This window comes from Coenobita brevimanus, chromosome 100, assembly GCF_032717465.1.
Source record: "Coenobita brevimanus isolate Jiangsu-jjx chromosome 100, ASM3271746v2, whole genome shotgun sequence".
NCBI classification, from domain to species: Eukaryota; Metazoa; Arthropoda; class Malacostraca; order Decapoda; family Coenobitidae; genus Coenobita; species Coenobita brevimanus.
This window is the reverse complement of record NC_137053.1, coordinates 30,379,090-30,396,089: the sequence shown is the minus strand read 5'-3', so window position 1 is coordinate 30,396,089 and position 17,000 is coordinate 30,379,090. Positions and strand designations below refer to the sequence as shown.

Below are 17,000 nucleotides of genomic sequence, written 5' to 3'. Positions count from 1 at the left end.
TTTAGTCAATCCAGGTAGGTTCCTTCAGGCCATTAAGTGTTTAGGTCATATACATTAAAAATGGCTCAGCCTGATCAAATCAGCTCCACTCAAAAACACTCAGGTTCATCAGTGCTACATCAGGTCACCACAACAAACAAAACCATTGCACATTAGTCATCTTTATTTGGTCTTGGCCAATTCAGGTCCAGTTAGGCTCATTCAGGTCCTCTGCATTCATTCAGGCTGTCTGGTTGGCTCAACTTCATTAAAGGCTATTCAGGAATACAGTAATTACATTTAAGGCTTTGACATGCAATTAGGTCCAATCAGATAAATTCAGATCCAGCTATATCCATTAAGGTCAATTTACATTAATCTTTGCAACTGTAGTTTATTTTGGTCATATTTGGACCCAAACTGATTATAGGTATACCTTGATATATGATACCCCCTAGATGCGATACCCTGGCTTAACGATAGGGATAGAAATACCACCATACCCTGCCTGAAATGGCCAAACCCTGGTTAGTGATAGGTTTTGATTTTTAAAAAACTGATTCTGATGATATTTATGGCTAAAATTGTGTCTCTGGGTAAATTTATAAACTGTTTTTAGACTTAGATTAACCCCTCCATGGCTGCTGGTGTGAAATGATGTTTTACCATAGCGTGGCCACTGGTGTTATTCAACTGCTGCTTATAAGAAACGGCGAAAATTTTTGGGACGTGAACAGTCATTTAGATCGTCTTGAGACTGACCTGCACTACTCTCCCATAAACCCCATCAATCAGGACGTGAACAGTCGTTCAGATCATCTTGAGACTGACCTGCACTACACTCCCATGAACCCCATCAATCAGTTCAGAGCCTGCTGTCGTGATGAGTGGATTTTCAATTTTTCTGCTCGTGGACATGCCTAAACACGCAAAACTACACCCATTATCTCAACCCAGATGAAAATATCATCTTTCTCCTCCCTTGCGAAACACAAACAGCTACCTTGTTTATGATTATGAATACAGGCATAAACAAAAAAGACACAATATCAGAAAAATACATTTTCGTTTTGGTATCTGTACCTGTTTGTTCAAGTTTGTTGTACTGGTTTGGATCATTTGATGCAGTGCAACTTGTAGAAAACTGTGAAAACTTTTGGGAAGTGAAGGAACATCTCGGACTTGAGACTGACCTTCACTCCACGCTCTCACTCCTTATTTATCAGTCCACCAGTTGCTGCCCTGAATAGTGGATTTACGATTTTTTGCTTGTAGCCATGTCTTAACACACATACATCCACTGTCTCAACCCAGACGAAAAATATCATCTTTCTTCCCCCTTGCGAAACACACACTACCACCCTGTTTATGATTATAAATAAATACAGGCATAAACAAAAAAAGACATGAAAATAAATGATAAATACATTTTTGTTTGATATCTTTACCTATTTGCTCAGGTTTGTTGTACTGTTTTATATCATTTTACATATTCTTTGCCTTTTACAAGGATAAAAGGAAAGGTTTCAGTGTTCATGTGATGTTTTCATGGGTGGAAAGGCCTCCCTTCCCTTCCCACTAATCACCTCGTGCAAGGTACGAATGGCAGGTCGTCTTGCATTTCAACCCTCACTGTCCAGCCTGTACACTCAGTGGATGACGTTCATCTCATTTAGGTCTGAAAACAGAAACTCTTCCCTCCCTTTTCCAACAAACTCCACCACCAAGACTTAAAAAAAAAAAAAAAAAAAATCCATACTACCATAAACACAATAAACACCGAAAAATGCAAAATGAATTCATAATATATTTATCTTAATTCAAACCTCGCATATTATGTACTGAAAAACTTCAAAATACATATATCCAGTTATTTCACACCATTTTAGCACCACTGACAATGTTTTAATTAAAAAAAAAAAAAAAAAAAAAAAAAAAAAGTAATGTTGCATTACTGCAATACCTCTGTGTGACTGGTAACAAGTGACTAAATTTATGTAAATTTCGTGTTCAACTGCATGCCACAGAATAGGTCTAGGAAGCTGAAATTTGCATTGCCAGGTGAGTCGCAACTTCCTCATCAATATGGCAAGAAAAAAAAATATATAGTTTCGGAACTTTAAAAAATGGCTGTGGGGTCGGCCTGTGGGGCCTAACAAATTCTACGCACTTGGCCACGGAGGGGTTAATGACTCCACAATGCCTGTGTCAATTCCATTCATACACTCACCAAATTTTACTATCAGAGTATTTATGGTTTGTGTGAAGGACTATAAGTTGTTTATGGCATGTATGGATCTGGGAAAAGCATACGACTAAGTAGACAGAGAGATTGTGGAAGGTTTTGCGCATGTACGGTGTAGATGGTAAGCTGCTAGGTGCCGTCAAGAGTTTTTTTTATGGTAGTGAGGCATATGTAAGGGTAAATGGGCATTTGAGTGAATGGTTCATGATCAATGTGGGTGTGTGACAAGGCTGTGTTGTTCAATATATATATGGATGAGGTGATGAGTAAAAACACGAGTAATGGAGAGAGGGATGGTGTTGCTAATGAATGGTAATGGATGGAATATGTATCTCAAATTTATTGTATGCTGATGCTGTAGAACTGCTTGCAAATACCAGACAAGAACTTGGCAGACTAGTGCAGAGTTTTGCTGATGTCTGTAAGCTTCGTGCCTTGAGAGTAAATGCAGAAAAGAGTTTAAAAAAAAAAATGGTTATTGAGAGTGAAGGTGACTACCAGTGCGATATTACAGGAATGGAGAGAGATTGGAATTGATGAGAGTTCAGATATCTGGGTACAGTGACAGAAAATAGAGGAAAATAAGCAAAAAAAAAAAAAGGTGGAAAGTAGAATGACACAAGGAAGGAAAGTAGCTGGTGCAATGAAGGGCTTGATAAGAAACAGACTTGAGTGTTGCAGCTGCACGAGGCTTATATGAAGGAGTGTTAGTGCCAATTTTACCATACGGATATGAGACCATGGTGTGGCATGTAAGTGAAAAGTCAAGAGTGAGAGCAGTGGAGATGGAACTGCTGTCAAATGCATGTGGAGTACAGAGAGTGGATAGGATATGAAATACTGTAATATGATTCGTGAAAGATGCAGAGTGAGGATGTCTGTGGACACCAGAATTGAGGAGAGTGTACTGAGATGGTATGGTCATGTGGAGAGAATGGTTAACAATAAAGTGGTGAAAAAGGTATATCTGAGTGAATCTGAACGAGGAAGGTGGTGAGGTTGGCCAAGGGGAAGGTGGAGGGATATGGTGGATGAGTGTGTGAAGAAGAGAGATCGAGCTGGCTGGATGAATGTTGTGAGACGAAGTGCATGATCAGGGATTTGGCACCCCTTTTTAATGTGACTGCGTCCGGATTGACTATCAGATGCGTTTATGTGAAGCTACAGAATATGGTGAACGTTTTTGGTGTATCACATTGTGCCAGGATTCCAGGGACTTGAATGATGAGTGAATGGAAAAATGGCCCATTGGACTGGGCAAAACTTAGGCCATCTGGATGTTGCTACTCCTCATTCTGCCCTTGGGTGGAAAGGAGGTCCAGATGATGATGAATGATGATGATGATAAAACATATCATGTTAAATATTAAATTGGGGTTAATTGAAGGGGTAGGAAACCGTGATCTCCTATTTCCGTAAGCTGTGAAGCCAGTACCCAATCAAATTTAAAAGGTTTGGTTGTGAGAATATAGAAAATAGCAACAGTGGTTGTCAGACCTTCATACCCAACATTTAGTATAAATATCAATATTTCTTCCCCCCAAACCAGAATTGTTGATGCACCACTACAGTTGTTATTATATTACGGCAATGAAATTTAAAAGTTAAAAGATGAGATGTCATACAGCTCACAGCCTGAGCCTCCACAACACTGCCCATCTTTACAATAACATATTCTTCACCTCTATTTCTCTTCTTTTTCACTACAATTCCCTTCCACTTCACAAGCGAGTGTCCTTGCACGAGAGGGCCTCTCAGAGGATGGGGAAGATGTATCAGAGTCATCCGAGACAGCAGTATAAAATGAGTTAATGCATCCAAAGGAATGACAAACAATGTGTAATCCTCAAGAAATCTTGGCTATGGGCACATTCACAAACTCAGGAGTTGCCAGTGATCACCAGATAATTTAATTAGGAACTCAGTCACCTACCCCCGGCTCACACTGTCATATTTTCTAAAATCCCTTCCATGATATTAAGTGATGAGTGCTTGAACTTTTCAATACTGTAATCATTGGTTATTATACAATTTTTCTAAATATAATTTACTAAGTAAAATACTGCAGAACAGTTACTAGAATGCATAAAATGGCAATTCACTGCATATTTTTAGAAGTCTCACCGCATGTTTAATTTGAAACATGTATCATTTAGTTATCAAAGACATTAGTGTTTCATCTGGCACATGCTGAAGAGAATGTACTGACTATACATTATAAAAAAGGCACAATTTATGTAGCCGAAATGATGCGAAGACAAAGCCACCAACTAAAATCGCACGTACTGATGTTTCCAGGACAACAACAACAAAACTTTGCGCAGGTGTGCACATACAATCTTCATCTGATTCCCATAAACATTTTGTAGCCAAATGTCTTCATATTAGTATTATATAGACATATATGTATGCAAGTTTATTTGATTAAAACTACTGTATATCAAAAGACATAACTAGGAATTTAAGTACAGTAATTAGTTTCAAGGTATGGAGAATATTTGTCCCACGTTTAGATGGTTAGTTTAGTTAGTTCAGTGACTCCCTTCGACTTTATCGTACTGAAGCTTCTTTTCCTCATTTTACTGAGTAAATATGTTCATAAAATTATACTTTTGAAAGAAGTGATAAAAGAAACACTTCAAAAACAGTAGTTTAGCTGACTGCATTCTTATTTTTTTAATTAAGTTATCAGGTGAAGATTGGCTACTTTTAGGAGTTTGTAAATGCTCCTATTGAGGAGAAAGTGGTGGGGGAGCAGGGGTGGGTATGCGCTGATTGACTGAGGCTGAAGGCTTGGCTGAATCCACGTGCCTTATCGGGTGTGAAGCATGGGGTCACACAGCCATATCACTACCGTTCTCCAGCACAGTCCACTGAGCTTACGTAACACAGTACGGTCAAGTGCTGAGGGGCTGAACATAGGAGCTTCCACTGTGTTCCAAGGGCTTATATGCAGTTCTTTGAGGGGAAAAAATGAGATATAGACCAGGGGAACACATCTGTGCCTGTAGCTCCATTTTGCCATTTTGGTTATGCCCTTGTTACACAGGATGCTTCATATAATTCTATGTATAATTCAGCCTTTTTTCTCTCATCAGAAGCATAGGAGTCTGGGGCCAAGCTACTCAGTCATGACCTTTAATGGGAAGGCGATCAGCCTCACTCACCCCTCAATGGCATTATATGAGCAATAAACCCCAGATTTCAATCAGGGCTGCCACCTAACAGCAGCACAACATCGAGCAAGTGGATGGTGGGTGCTCCCAGTTACCATCAATAACGATATTTGCTGAGGAAAAAAGATCCAGTATTTGAGATGATTTGAAGTCACAGACATGTTTCTTTAAAGCCCTTTGAAAAAATATGAACAGAAGTGCTCAAAAGTGACACCTGTGTACCTACATGTGCCACCCATTATGGATATGTATTTCTGCTGCCAATCATCATCTGGTGTTCTGACTGTTAATTCACTTTATAATAACTTAATACTGTAGTAGATTAACAATGATTTTGAAGAACATTTTCTCAGGGTTCCAGCACCTCAAAATCTGCCAATGTGCCATTAACCCTACTGATATATATTTTTTTCTATATAAAAATACCATCTATGCTCACATTATTCAACCCTCAGATCAATAAAGTTTCTAATTTAGCATCTTTCAAATATTATTTAATTTCATATATCCTTACTCAACATGTTTCACAGATTTCTATATTTCATATGATAATATACACAATCTGCATACAGTACAATCCTTAACTATCCCATTTCCAATGCTCTCATTCCTCACTTTTCAGAGGCATGAAAACCCCCCTACCCCCTGGGGGTAGGGGGGTTTTCAAGAATACTCCCCCAGTATCCCTGCTTGTCGTAAAAGGCGACTAAAAGGGTTGGCGGAGGGTTAGTGCCCCTCCCAGGAAAACAACTAACTAAAAAAACAAACAAGAAGCCTCGGACAAGGACTGACCAAACGATGACGACTCAGGACCGGACAAAGGACTTGGTAATGAGTACATGGAATGTAAGAGGAGCGAATGATGAGGTGAAAGAGAGAGAGATTGTCCAGGTGCTTGAGGGTGCGAAAGTGGATGTATGTGGAATAATTGAAACAAAATGGAGAGGAGAAAGTGTGAGGGAATGGGAGTATGGATGGGGTATATGTGCAGGAGTAGGTGAGAATGAGAGGGCAAAGGAAGGAGTATGTATAGTTGTGAGTAAAAGATGGAAGAGGAGCATAAGACAGTATGGATCAGTTGGGTCAAGGATTGTGTGGGGAAAGTTGGAATACAAATGTGGGCGATTGTGTGTGTGTGTATGCGCCAACGCAAGATCGTGCGAGAAGAGTGAGAGAAGAGTTCTGGACAAATGTGGAAGTGTGCATGGAAAAGTTTGGAAGGAATGAGAGAGTGTTTTTGATTGGTGATATGAATGGTAAAGTTGGGAATGTGAAGGTGGATGGAATAGTTGGTGAGTGGGGTGTGCCTGCTGAGATAGATGAGAATGGGAGTGCGTTAGTGGACATTTGTGCTGGGAGGGGGTTGGTGATAGCCAATACCCTCTTCAGGCATAACATGATCCACAGTTATACATGGCGAGTGATGAGAAGGGTGGGTGGTGAACTGAATGAAAGGAAGGCAATGATTGATTATGTGTGTGTGGATGAAAGGATGCAAAGATGTGTAAAGGATGCAAGAGTGTATAGAGGTTGGGGAAGTGGACTTTCTGACCACTACTTGGTGGTGGCCAGAATTAGAATGCAAGTAAGATGAAGGAATAGAAGAAGGGAAAGACGAGAGGAAGGAGTAGTTGCAAGGAGAGTGGAAAGGTTACAAGAGGATGAGAAAAAGGCAGAGTATAAGAGAGAAGTGGAGGAACGATTGGGAAAATATGAATTGGAGCAGATGGGAGACGTGGAAGGTGTGTGGAAGATATTTACAGAAGAAATATGTGCAGCAGGTGATGTGGTGTGTGGAAGGAAGAGAAGACGGAGAGGGGTGCAAGGAACAGAGTGGTGGACTGAAGAGGTGAAACAAGCTGTGGCACAAAAGAAGAAAGCATACAATGAATGGATGAGAAATTGGGGCGTGGAAGAAGTTGAGAGGCGGAAGAGAGAGTTATATGTGGAAAGAAAGAGAGAGGTGAAAAGATTAGTAAGAGACAGTAAGAAGAGAGTGGATGAGGAATTTGGAAGGAATTTGAGTGTAAAGTGGAGGGACTGTAAGAAAATGTTCTGGAGAGAAGTGAAAAGAGTAAGATAGGGTGGAAGTGAAGTTAGCAGGGGAGTGAAAGATAAAAATGGTAGATTACTAGTGGAGAAGGGAGAAAAAGTGAACAGATGGAGAGAACACTTTAAGGAATTGTTGAACGTAGAGGATGGAAGTAATGCGAGTATAAGTGGCTGGGGAATGGCTGGGAGAAGGAGGGAGGTGAGAAGACAGGAAGAAATCAGTAGGATAGAAGTTGTGGAAGCAATGAAGAAAGTTAAATCGGGGAAAGCCCCAGGAATTGATGGAGTGTGTGGTGAAATGCTGAAGCATGGGGGAGAGATAGTAGTAGAATGGATGTGGAAGATGTGCAGATTGGCCTGGGAGGAAGGTAGAGTCCCAGAGGATTGGAAGTCAGGTATAATTATTCCCTTGTACAAAGGAAAAGGGGAAAAAGAAGTGTGTGGTAATCACAGAGGCATTTGTCTTCCTGGTATAATAGGAAAAGTGTATGGTAGGATACTTATAGACAAGAGTTAGAGAAAGAACAGAGAAATTAGTTGGAGAAGAACAGGGAGGCTTTAGGAAGGGAAGAGGTTGTGTAGATCAGATATTCATTCTTAGATCTTTAGTGGAAAAGTTTCTAGAGAAGGGAAAGAAGTTGTATGCGGCTTTCATGGATTTGGAGAAAGCATATGACAGGGTGGATAGACAAGGATTGTGGAAAGTGTTAAGAATATATGGAGTAGATGGGAAGTTGTTGAATGCTGTGAAGGGTATGTACGATGGTGCGAAGGCTGCAGTGCGTGTGGATTGTGAACTAAGTGAATTTTTCTCTTTGAAAGTTGGTTTGAAACAGGGATGTGTCATGTCTCTGTGGTTGTTCAATCTGTACATGGATGGGGTAATAATAGAGGTACAAGGTAGGGTAATGGATGTTGAAGTGGCCCTGGTGAGAGAGGATAGTGTTTGGAAACTCCCTGTACTGTTGTCTGCAGATGATACTGTGTTGTTGAGTGAAGACGAAGGGGAGCTGCAAGGCTTGGTGGATGAGTTTGAGAGAGTGTGTAAGAAACGGAATCTAAAGGTGAATGTAGGGAAGAGTAAAGTGATGGTCTTTGAGAGAGGTGAAGTTAGTGAATGTACAGCGAGGTTGGATGGTGAGGAATTGGAAAATGTGAGTACGTTTAAGTACTTGGGTACTGTGATGAGTAAGGATGGAGGTTTGGAGGGTGAAGTGCTTGAAAGGGTACAGCAGGGAAGAAAGGTTGCTGGTTCTTTGAAAGCAGCGATAAAATACAGGGAAGTGAGCATGGAAGTGAAAAAGTTACTGCATGACAGTATTGTGATACCAACTCTAACGTACGGAAGTGAAGCTTGGACATTGTTGGAAGGACACAAGTCAAGAGTGAGAGCAGTGGAAATGAGTTATTTAAGAGGAGCCTGTGGAGTCACGTGGAGAGACAGGCTGACGAATGAGGATATAAAGGAGCGTTGTGGTGTGGATGTGGATGTGATAGGAAGCGTTATGAGGAACACATTGAGGTGGTTTGGCCATGTGGAGAGGATGGAGGGTGAAAGACTGACGAAGAGAGTGTATGTGAGTGAGGTAGAGGGGGGAAGAGGGAGGGGGAGGCCGAGGATGAGATGGAGGGATGGGGTGGAGAGGTATATGAGAGAGGGGGGTGTGAGTTGGGAGCAGGGCAGTGAAATGGCAGGGGACAGGGAGACTTGGAGGCGATTTGTTTGTGGCCACCCCAAACGGGATTGAGGCGTCTGGCAATAGATAGATAGATAGATAGAAATTTTGTTCTTAGTGCAACTCTAATCTTTTTCTTTAACCCTTGCTGAACTGCAGACCTCATATGAGGCACAGAGAGCACAGGCAAAACTGCAAGCCTCATATTAGGTACAATTTACATTGAGTATTGAACAATGACTTAGGGGAGGGAAACCACCTTACAAAGAATCAGCCTGGCAACGATTAAACATTTACGTCTCATTTCTGTCATTGGTGTTAACTCCTAAACAGCAGGGTTATTTTGGCTTGACTTGCGTGTCCCGCTAGGATATTCGCTCTCTGACAGACTTTGTAAAAATATTTGCCAAAAATTAGTTATTACTCCTAGAATATTATAATTAAATACGCATATGGCACATACCTTTAGCTTTCTCCTGGGATGTTTGTTGAGCCTTCGTCGAGTACCATAGGACTTGTGGAGACTTCTGAAGTTGGGTAACGAAGTCTCCACTTTACACTTCCCGACACCCCGTAATATGATTACCACAGCCTGATATTATCACTAGAAACACTATTCTATGATTTTCAAATAGTTTGGAATCCATACTCAAAAAAAAAAAAAAAAAAAAAAAAAAAAAAACACTGTGAAAGCAATGAAAATTATGAGCGAGTATGACCTTCCCACTTGCGCTCGTTCGCCGCTGGTATTCTGTCATTTATCATTCATAAAAACACTCACACTTTACATTTCTATTACTATATAAAACTTACATATATCTGCAGTCTTTATCCATAAGTTTCCCTCTGTAATAGTAGTTTATTGTCACTGTAGGCATTCAAGTTCTCTTTCAGTTAAATACGTAACATTCACTTTCTCGTCTTGTATACTAGCGTTGAGAGCGAATCTGTCACTTTCACTTCCACTTTCATAACTCATAGTATTCATACATGCTAGAGTGCAACTTTCACTTTCATTACTCCAAGTATATATATATTCATATTCTTATATTACTACTCATTTACATTTCTATTTCTATCTATCTATTGGCAGATGCCTCAATCTCGTTTGGTGTGGCCACAAACAAATCGCCTCCAAGTCGCCCTGTCCCCTGCCATTTCACTGCCCTGCTCCCAACTCACACCCCCCTCTCTCATATACCTCTCCACCCCATCCCTCCATCTCATCCTCAGCCTCCCCCTCCCTCTTCCCCCCTCCACCTCACTCACATACACTCTCTTCGTCAGTCTCTCACCCTCCATCCTCTCCACATGGCCAAACCACCTCAGTGTGTTCCTCGTAACGCTTCCTATCACATCCACATCCACACCACAACGCTCCTTTATATCCTCATTCATCAGCCTGTCTCTCCATGTGACTCCAGAAGCTCCTCTTAAATAACTCATTTCTACTGCTCTCACTCTTGACTTGTGTCCTTCCAACAACGTCCAAGCTTCACTTCCATACGTTAGAGTTGGTATCACAATACTGTCATGTAGTAACTTTTTCACTTCCATGCTCACTTCCCTGTTTCTTATCACTGCTTTCAAAGAACCAGCAACCTCTCTTCCCTGCTGTACCCTTTCAAGCACTTCACCCTCCAAACCTCCATCCTTACTCATCACACTACCCAAGTACTTAAACGTACTCACATTTTCCAATTCCTCACCATCCAACCTCGCTGTACATTCACTGACTTCACCTCTCTCAAAGACCATCACTTTACTCTTCCCTACATTCACCTTTAGATTCCGTTTCTTAGACACTCTCTCAAACTCATCCACCAAGCCTTGCAGCTCCCCTTCGTCTTCACTCAACAACACAGTATCATCTGCAAACAACAGTACAGGGAGTTTCCAAACACTACCCTCTCTCACCAGGGCCACTCCAACATCCACAACCCTACCTTGTACCTCTTTTATTACCCCATCCATGTACAGATTGAACAACCATGGAGACATGACACATCCCTGTTTCAAACCAACTTTCAAAGAGAAAAATTCACTTAGTTCACCATCCACACGCATTGCAGCCTTCGCACCATCGTACATACTCTTTACAGCATTCAATAACTTCCCTTCTACTCCATATATTCTTAACACTTTACACAATCCTTGTCTATCCACCCTGTCATATGCTTTCTCCAAATCCATGAAAGCCGCATACAACTTCTTTCCCTTCTCTAGAAACTTTTCCACTAAAGATCTAAGAATGAATATCTGATCTACACAACCTCTTCTCATCCTAAAGCCTCCCTGTTCTTCTCCAACTAATTTCTCTGTTCTTTCTCTAACTCTGTCAGTAAGTATCCTACCATACACTTTTCCTATTATTCTAAGAAGACAAATGCCCCTATGATTACCACACACTTCTTTTTCCCCTTTTCTATTTACATTCTCTATTTTATTTACATTATTTACATTTCTATCTTGTTTACACTGTGTTATGCACTGTCACTTGCAGTAACTTATAAAACTTTTTCCACTGTTCACTTATATTTACATTCACTGCTTTCATTTGCTGTTTACACATTATTTACATATTATTTACATTTCCACTTGCACTGTTTTACTCACCAGAAAGATCGTAGTCACTGTCCATCATTTTCATTGATAAATTAGCCAGTTCACATCCTACAGCAGTCGCTTAGCCCTTTACCCCTTTCCACACAAGGTTTAGTAGGGGAAGAGGTCACAGAGCCCTTTGCATGGGGCTAAAAAGCGGCGGAATTGGACAGGCGCGAATCCGACGTGGTTCCACCTTGAAATACGACAGTAAACTGAATGCTGTGGTGGCCTAGGGGGAGTGCAACGCTGCCAATCTCAGCGTGGTGACAGCTGCTAATATATACGTTATGAAATGATTGGCAGGAAATCTAGACAATACATAATAAATTAGGTAGTTCCAGGTGAATGTAAATATCACTTAGGCTTCTCCCTTCCTTTCTTATATATATTTTTATTACGAGAACAGATTATACGGCATATTTCAAGGGGAAATAAACAGCGAAAATTAGTGAACGAGTGCACGTGAGGTGTGTCACGAATCAATTCGCGACATTTCCTTTTTGTGAGAAGCCACGAACTATTAGTGGAAAACTCACTGTGTATCGCTCAGTTAACCGTTTCTCTCTCCATTCCGGGGTATACTTTTCAAATAATTAATACCGTTTTCAAAAAGTGACCGATTTAATGCACGTCACTAAGTGCGCTACTGAGCGATACAATTATTTCTTTATCGTTTGCCTCTGCTTCCCTCAACCGTTAGCCACGCCTTGCGTCCTGCCCATTCAATGTATTTGAATTCAGTTTAGTGTTTGCTGTGACGGAGACAGGACCTGTGCAGCAGTGCGAGAGGTCAGCTAGTACCCAAACTCCACTTACAGTTTCTCCAAGCTCCCACCTTTAGTTCTCCAGCTTTGGGTGATACACCGCATTCATTGACTAGTATTTCCTTTGTGTATTTTGTAGTCTTAAGAGTTTAGTTAAGGTGTTTTTCCTAGGCGTAAGTATTTAGCTTCTGTGTGAGTGAGCGAGTGCGTCTCATTGATTTGATTTGAAATGTAATGTTAAATTTATTTTTGTAATTAATAAATTTAACAGTTCTATTTCTTGAGCTTAATGTAGAGTAAATCTTGTTTCATTTCTCCATAATTAAGCTTATTTTCCATATAGCTCCTAGCTTGCATAAACGTTTTACTATTCATAACTGGTACTTAGACCAGTCTTGTATTAACTTAAAATCCGTTGTGCCAGGAGTTAATGCATCAGCAAGAACCTGATGTTATTATTATTAGTATTAGTTATTTATTGTCAGGGGTGAATTAACTTTCTCCAGAGGCTAACAGTACAGTAATTCAGCAATTGTGAGTAATTAGTCTCTGCTGTGTACTGTTGAGAAAGTTTATAAATTCTCAATCTTAGAGAATCTTAGCAAGTCAGCGTAAAGTAATCGTTGCTTGATGTAGCAAGACAATCATTGTCTCTGCTCTTCAATATTATTGAATATTATTATCAATTTGAATAATATTTAACCATTTATATCAAAATTACCCTGATATTATAAAAACCCCGTGACAATTGGCGACCTCATTCCAGGATATTAACTCCTAGCTCTAAAGCTATTCACGAGATAGTGCTCACTCATTCATATTTAGGTATTTATCATTAAAGTTTATAGGCACAAGCTTACTGGTGTTTACCCTTAATTTAGCAAGTGAATTTTTGCTTTATTAATCAATAGAGTACTTAACTCTAGTTTATTCTTGGTAACGCCAGACGATTTTATTCGCTCCTGGGAAGTCGCTGTACCCATTGTGTTTATTATTGAGTCTTCCCAGTCATTTACATTTTTGATTTATTCTTTGCCAGTTAACTAGATAAGACTGGTCACCACTAGCTTGTGTCTGTATTCTTTACTTGTGTTTATTAGTATTCGTCGCTAAGCAGTCAGTACTCAGTTTGGTTACTTAGTAAATTGAGCTAGCATCATGACTACAGCTGTATATGTACAGGAAGCCAAAGATATTGGTCTCACAGACCCAGAGAAAATACAGAGTTACGTTCTCTCACGGTTCAATTACGAGCAAGAACGTGAGAAAGATGCTCGTGAAGAGCGAGGGATTCAGCGCGAATGCGAGCGAGAACAGCGCGAATACGAGCGAGAACAGCGTGAGGAACGTGAAAGAGAGCGTGCTTATGAACAAGAGCAGCGTGAGAAACAGCGCGAATACGAGCAGAAACAACGCGAGCTCGAGTTAGAAAAAGAGCGAGAACAGCGCGAATACGAGCAGAAACAACGCGAGCTCGAGTTAGAAAAAGAGCGAGAACAGCGCGAATAAGAGCGTGAACAACGAGACAAAGAACGAGAACATGAACTTGAAGTGCTGAAGCTCAAGCGAGATTCCTTGGCTTCAGACACGTCTGGTGCAGTTGGTCAAAGCTCCACGAGCGTTCTCCCTGCACATGTCCTGGCGACCCCACGCATCAAGCTTCCTTCATACAAGGAAAGCGAGCGAATCGAGCCGTACATAGGCTCGTTTGAGGACATGGCAGACTTATATCAACTGGATGAGGCAGCTAAGCGGCTTCAGTTTCTTAGCCTATTTGAGGGCCCTGCCCTCGATATTCTCCACAGAATTCGTGGAGACAATCTCACATATGAGATGATGAAAGCTGCACTCATTAAGGCGTATGGTCTCACAGTAGACGACGCCAAAGTTCAGTTCATGCGAGCTCGTCTCCAAGACAAGGAGACAGCTGTTCAGTTCCTTGATCGTCTCACAGCTTACTTAAATGAGTGGATGGAGAAAGATGAAACTCCTTCCACGCGTGAGGGATAATTGACCTTATGCTGCGTACACAGCTAGAGAGGTCGTGGCCTGCTGAGCTCATAGCACAGCTTAAGATCTGCCAGGTGAAAGATGCCAGCCAAATGGCAGAGAAGGCTGACGCATTCTTTACTGCATACGGGTATCAAGCTCGTAAGCAAAACACCTGGAGCAGAAAAGATACTGCCAAGTCTGGGAAGCCGTCTCAGACTGAATCCCAGCACCAAGGCCATTCTCAGAATAATGGCCAAGGTCCAAACCGCAGTGGAAGGACCAGGGGCAAAACACTCAGAAACCTGAGTGGAAGAGGTACAACAAGTACCCTAACCAGCAGCAGTATCAGCCACGTTAACCGACCGTCGGGACAAACTTTTCACCACCAGCTCAAAAGAGGCAGGAAGCGAATGCAGCCTTCATTCCTCAGCAGCAGCCTGGTGGTCACGTCCCTACCAGTGTGGGTACTTCCCCACAGTTCACTAGTCCCACAGTGACAGTGAACCCCCTCCACAGATGGCCAATGTTCCATCTCCCCAATATAACCTTCAAGGCACAATGTTTGCCACATCAATTCAGCAGCCTCAGGAGTGGCTAGCTGCTTCCTCCACAGGCCCTCCCACAGGTGACAGTACCTTCCTTGTTCAGCCAGGGTTTGTGGGAGGCATTCCTGTGTGAAGGTCCTGAGAGACAATGGTTCCTCAGGTTGCTCTGTTAAGCAGAGTTTAGTTCGGCCTGAGCAGTATACAGGTCGACAGATCCATGCAAGCCTTATTGATGGATCAGTGAGATTGTTCCCTGAGGCATGTATCCAGGTGGCATCTCCATTTTATACTGGTATGACACTTGCAGTTGTCATGCCAGAGCCTCTATTTGACTTAATAGTAGGCAATATTAATGGAGTCAAGGATAGTTGCTCCGATGGCGCTACTCAGACTTCGGCTGCTGCGGTGACACGAGCCATGACTGAGGCTCCAGACTGTGTCACCCCAGTGATCATTGAATCGCCGCAAGATCTGATGTGCAGTCAACTTGTTGTACAAGAACAACATTCTGACCCGACACTTGCTACCGTGCGGAACAAACAAAAGGGTCGAGTGATAAAGTATTCACGGGGAGGTCGAGCCAAGTTCCTTCGTAAACAAGGACGGCTCCACCGTGAGTCACGAACACCCGAGGCGAGGTTCGACTGCAGTTTGTCGTTCCCGCCGAGTACCGCCTAGCAGTGTTACAATGGGGTCATTGTTCAGTCTCAGGAGGTCACATGGGCAAAAGGAAGACCCAGGGCCGTATCCGAGCTGACTTTTTCTGGCCAGGGATGGGACGAGACATAGACAGTTTTGTCCGTTCCTGCAGTGTGTGCCAAAGTATCACCACTGATCAGGGACATGTCCTTCCTGTGCCGTTCATAACCACACCTGTAATCTCTGAGTCAGTTGAGAGACAGGGTAGTGGTGAAGTGGGTGCAGACCTGATGTCTCGCCCATTGGCCCCACAGGACACAGTATGTCCAGGGCCTGTACATGCATATTATGTACCTTAAGTTAAGGGGGAAGTTCGAGAGAGAACTCCGCAGTGGCGACTTGAGGCTATGGAAGACCCAAGTTTGCATGAGGATTCTCAGCTTCCCGGTACTAATAGAAGTACTGTAGGTTAAGGGGGAAGTTCGAGAGAGAACTCCGCAGTGGCGACTTGAGGCTATGGAAGACCCAAGTTTGCATAAGGATTCTCAGCTTCCCGGTACCAATAGAAGTACTGTAGGTTAAGGGGGAAGTTCGAGAGAGAACTCCGCAGTGGCGACTTGAGGCTATGGAAGACCCAAGTTTGCATAAGGATTCTCAGCTTCCCGGTACTAATAGAAGTACTGTAGGTTAAGGGGGAAGTTCGAGAGAGAACTCCGCAGTGGCGACTTGAGGCTATGGAAGACCCAAGTTTGCACAAGGATTCTCAGCTTCCCGGTACTAATATAAGTATTGTATTGTAGGTTAAGGGGGAAGTGAGAACTCTGCAGAGGCGACTTGAGGCTATGGAAGACCCAAGTTTGCACAAGGATTCTCAGCTCTCCGATATTAATATAAGAACTGTAGGTTAAGGCACAGGTTGAGGACCCGTGTGCGGCTGGGGCTATGGAAGACCCGAGTTTGCACAAGGATTCTCAACTTGCCGACCATAATCGTGTGCTATAATTAATGGCGACCTCGACTGTACGTCGTAGCACTGACTGCTAGCCAGAGAGAGTAATTGTAACATAATAAGAATTTTATCTCATTGACACTTTTGATGCTCCACCTTAATTGGTTTTGCAGGTTCAGCAATGGGTGTAGCAGTTTTGCTGTGCGGGCCAGCTGATCGTCTGCCGCAAGCTGCCGCCTCTTCTCCTCTGCCTTCGTCGTCGCCATATTATTTACTGTGTCATTTTACACGTAGGTACAGTTACACTACAACTGTCACACCTACACCGTGTATTACATACACCACGCTACACAACAATTAGTTGTCAGTGTAAATG

At 42.2% G+C, this 17,000-nt stretch overlaps 1 protein-coding gene across 1 annotated transcript in view; it reads right to left on the bottom strand.

The window, feature by feature from the left end:
- The window catches only part of LOC145414694 (periodic tryptophan protein 2 homolog), a 632,863-nt gene that overhangs the window by 221,901 nt on the left and 393,962 nt on the right, over nucleotides 1–17,000 (bottom strand). The window lies entirely within an intron of this gene.